Source organism: Dunckerocampus dactyliophorus, unplaced genomic scaffold (assembly GCF_027744805.1).
Source record: "Dunckerocampus dactyliophorus isolate RoL2022-P2 unplaced genomic scaffold, RoL_Ddac_1.1 HiC_scaffold_59, whole genome shotgun sequence".
In the NCBI taxonomy this organism is placed as follows: Eukaryota; Metazoa; Chordata; class Actinopteri; order Syngnathiformes; family Syngnathidae; genus Dunckerocampus; species Dunckerocampus dactyliophorus.
In genome coordinates, this window is record NW_026559895.1 from 1 (window position 1) to 5,000 (window position 5,000).

The window sequence follows — 5,000 nt, forward strand, 5'->3', positions numbered from 1 at the left end:
CAGCTCCATCGGCGCAGCATGGCGCTCGCGGTCGTCATTACCCGCTGGCGAGGCGCGGCCAGGGCCGCCAGGCGTCGCCTATCGCGTGCGCAAACTCCCAGCAAGCACCAACGTGCTCCTTTGGATGTTGTCATCCGGAGGTGATAGCGCGGCCCGGGCCGCCTGACGCGGCCCATCGCGGGCGCTCCTCGTCGGACACCTGCGTCACACAGCTGGGTGCCAGCTGTGGAGTGACACTTGGAGAAAAAGAAGCACAAGTCACTCATATCAAAGTTCCCGTTCCCTTTTGTTTGTGTCACGCTTGGAAATGCTTGAGAGGTGACACTTTGTCAAAATTGCAGCTGGTGTCTCATCATCATCATCACCGCTGCTCATCAGCCTTCCTTGGATGCCTGCCATGCACGCGGCCCAACGGGGCACTCAGATGGGGTGGGCAGCCCGGACCGCCTTGCGCGGCCCAACACGGGCGCCCAGGGGGACGCGGAAACCCGTTTTAGAAAATAACCTCCAGGGTTTTCAAGAGCGGCACAGCCCCAGCTCACGTCCGTGTTTCAGTGCGTCAAAAGCGGATTCAAAAGTGTGCTTTTCTCGGTACTTCCCCTGGAGGTCAGTGTTTCTAAAAACTGGGTTTCCGAAATCGTGCTGGAGGTGTTTTGGTCAACCAGGAAAAATGGCATTTACGGGAGAGGGTAAAGTATACCCCCCCCCCCCCTCTCGGCTGATTTACCCTCTCCCGTAAACGCGTTTTTTCCTGGTCGACCAAAACACTCATTGACTCCCATTCATTTGACACTTTGTCATTTTTTCAGCACTTTTTTCGCGCATTGGGTACTCCGCCCATTCACTCCCATTCATTTGACACTTTGTCGTTTTTCCAGACCTTTTTTCACGCATTGGGTACTCCGCCCATTCACTCCCATTCATTTGACACTTTGTCGTTTTTTCAGCACTTTTTTCGCGCATTGGGTACTCCGCCCCATTCACTCCCATTCATTTCACACTTAGAAAAATCATCCGAGCGGCTCTCCACGCATTTTATAGCCGCTTTGGGGCTCCAGCCGCCTCGGCCTTCATTTCTGACTAGGCTCGTGTGGACTTTGTCGTTTTTTCAGCACTTTTTTCGCGCATTGGGTACTCCGCCCCATTCACTCCCATTCATTTCACACTTTGAAAAATCATCCGAGCGGCTCTCCACGCATTTTATAGCCGCTTTGGGGCTCCAGCCGCCTCGGCCTTCATTTCTGACTAGGCTCGTGTGGACTTTGTCGTTTTTTCAGCACTTTTTTCGCGCATTGGGTACTCCGCCCCATTCACTCCCATTCATTTGACACTTTGAAAAATCATCCGAGCGGCTCTCCACGCATTTTATAGCCGCTTTGGGGCTCCAGCCGCCTCGGACTGCATTTCTGACTAGGCTCGTGTGGACTTTGTCGTTTTTTCAGCACTTTTTTTACACATTGGGTACTCTGCCCCATTCACATCCCATTCATTTGACACTTTGAAAAATCATCCGAGCGGCTCTCCACGCGTTTTATAGCCGCTTTGGGGCTCCAGCCGCCTCGGACTGCATTTCTGACTAGGCTCGTGTGGACTTTGTCGTTTTTTCAGCACTTTTTTTACACATTGGGTACTCTGCCCCATTCACTCCCATTCATTTGACACTTTGAAAAATCATCCGAGCGGCTCTCCACGCGTTTTATAGCCGCTTTCAGACTCCTGCCGCCTCGCCTGCACTTCGCCTCGGTCCGTTAGGATTTAGGCCTTTTTTCAGCACTTTTTCTCCGTTCCTCGGGGCGACAGCGGCTCTCCACGCATTTATAGCCGTTTTCAGACTCCTGCCGCCTCGCCTGCACTTCCGCCTCGGTCCGTTAGGATTTAGGCCTTTTTTCAGCACTTTTTCTCCGTTCCTCCGGGGCGACAGCGGCTCTCCACGCATTTTATAGCCGTTTTCAGACTCCTGCCGCCTCGCCTGCACTTCCGCCTCGGTCCGTTAGGATTTAGGCCTTTTTTCAGCACTTTTTCTCCGTTCCTCCGGGGCGACAGCGGCTCTCCACGCATTTTATAGCCGTTTTCAGACTCCTGCCGCCTCGCCTGCACTTCCGCCTCGGTCCGTTAGGATTTAGGCCTTTTTTCAGCACTTTTTCTCCGTTTCTCCGGGGCGACAGCGGCTCTCCACGCATTTTATAGCCGTTTTCAGACTCCTGCCGCCTCGCCTGCACTTCCGCCTAGGTCCGTTAGGATTTAGGCCTTTTTTCAGCACTTTTTTCTCCGTTTCTCCGGGGCGACAGCGGCTCTCCACGCTTTTTATAGCGGTTTTCAGACTCCTGCCGCCTCGCCTGCACTTCCGCCTCGGTCCGTTAGGACGTGGGCCTTTTTTCAGCACTTTTTCTCCGTTCCTCCGGGGCGACAGCGGCTCTCCACGCTTTTTATAGCCGCTTTGGGGCTCCAGCCGCCTCGGCCTGCATTTCTGACTAGGCTCGTGTGGACTTTTTCAGCACTTTTTTTGTGCATTGGGTACTCTCGCCCATTGACTCCCATTCATTTGACACTTTGTCATATTTTCAGCACTTTTTTGGCGCATTGGGTACTCTCGCCCATTGCCTCCCATTCATTTGACACTTTGTCATATTTTCAGCACTTTTTGGCGCATTGGGTACTCTCGCCCATTGACTTCAATGCATTTACTGCAACTCCTGCCTGTGTCCGCCAGAGGGCGTCTGGCTTAACAGCGGCTCTCCACGCTATTTCTATCCGCTTTGAGGCTCCAGGCAGCTCGGCCTGGTTTCTGAATTTCTCCCTTGACACTTTGTTACTTTTTCACCTTTTTTCTCATTTCATCCAGGGACACAGCGGCTCTCCACAGACTTTCCCGCGGCCCCTGGGCTCCAGGACCCTAGGCATGGGTTTCTGAATTTCTCCCTTGACACTTTGCCATTTTTTCACCTTTTTCTTCATTTCATCCAGGGACACAGCGGCTCTCCACAGACTTTCCCGCGGCCCCTGGGCTCCAGGCAGCTCGGCCTGAGTTTCTGAATTTCTCCCTTGACACTTTGCCATTTTTTCACCTTTTTTCTCATTTCATCCAGGGACACAGCGGCACTCCACAGACTTTACAGCCGCCCCTGGGCTCCAGGCAGCTCGGCATGGGTTTCTGCCTAGCTCCCTTGACACTTTGCCATTTTTTCACCTTTTTTCTCATTTCATCCAGGGCAACAGCGGCTCTCACAGACTTTAGAACCGCCCCTGGGCTCCAGGACCCTAGGCATGGGTTTCTGCCTAGCTCCCTTGACACTTTGCCATTTTTTCACCTTTTTTCTCATTCATCCAGGGACACAGCGGCTCTCCACAGACTTTCCGCGGCCCCTGGGCTCCAGGACCCTAGGCATGGGTTTCTGCCTAGCTCCCTTGACACTTTGTTACTTTTTCACCCTTTTTCTCATTTCATCCAGGGACACAGCGGCTCTCCACAGACTTTGCATCCGCCCCTGGGCTCCAGGCAGCTCGGCCTGAGTTTCTGAATTTCTCCCTTGACACTTTGCCATTTTTTCACCTTTTTTCTCATTTCATCCAGGGACACAGCGGCTCTCCACAGACTTTCCCGCGGCCCCTGGGCTCCAGGCAGCTCGGCCTGAGTTTCTGAATTTCTCCCTTGACACTTTGCCATTTTTCCACCCTTTTTCTCATTTCATCCAGGGACACAGCGGCTCTCCACAGACTTTACAGCCGCCCCTGGCTCCAGGACCCTAGGCATGGGTTTCTGAATTTCTCCCTTGACACTTTGCCATTTTTTCACCTTTTTTCTCATTTCATCCAGGGACACAGCGGCACTCCACAGACTTTGCAGCCGCCCCTGGGCTCCAGGCAGCTCGGCCTGAGTTTCTGAATTTCTCCCTTGACACTTTGCCATTTTTCCACCCTTTTCTCATTTCATCCAGGGACACAGCGGCACTCCACAGACTTTGCAGCCGCCCCTGGGCTCCAGGCAGCTCGGCCTGAGTTTCTGAATTTCTCCCTTGACACTTTGCCATTTTTCCACCTTTTTTCTCATTTCATCCAGGGACACAGCGGCACTCCACAGACTTTACAGCCGCCCCTGGGCTCCAGGCAGCTCGGCCTGAGTTTCTGAATTTCTCCCTTGACACTTTGCCATTTTTTCACCTTTTTTCTCATTTCATCCAGGGACACAGCGGCACTCCACAGACTTTCCCGCGGCCCCTGGGCTCCAGGACCCTAGGCATGGGTTTCTGCCTAGCTCCCTTGACACTTTGCCATTTTTTCACCCTTTTTCTCAATTCATCCAGGGACACAGCGGCTCTCACAGACTTTAGAACCGCCCCTGGGCTCCAGGACCCTAGGCATGGGTTTCTGCCTAGCTCCCTTGACACTTTGCCATTTTTTCACCTTTTTTCTCATTTCATCCAGGGACACAGCGGCTCTCCACAGACTTTCCCGCGGCCCCTGGGCTCCAGGCAGCTCGGCCTGAGTTTCTGAATTTCTCCCTTGACACTTTGCCATTTTTTCACCTTTTTTCTCATTTCATCCAGGGACACAGCGGCACTCCACAGACTTTACAGCCGCCCCTGGGCTCCAGGCAGCTCGGCCTGAGTTTCTGAATTTCTCCCTTGACACTTTGCCATTTTTTCACCTTTTTTCTCATTTCATCCAGGGACACAGCGGCACTCCACAGACTTTACAGCCGCCCCTGGGCTCCAGGCAGCTCGGCCTGAGTTTCTGAATTTCTCCCTTGACACTTTGCCATTTTTTCACCTTTTTTCTCATTTCATCCAGGGACACAGCGGCACTCCACAGACTTTCCCGCGGCCCCTGGGCTCCAGGACCCTAGGCATGGGTTTCTGCCTAGCTCCCTTGACACTTTGCCATTTTTTCACCCTTTTTCTCAATTCATCCAGGGACACAGCGGCTCTCACAGACTTTAGAACCGCCCCTGGGCTCCAGGACCCTAGGCATGGGTTTCTGCCTAGCTCCCTTGACACTTTGCC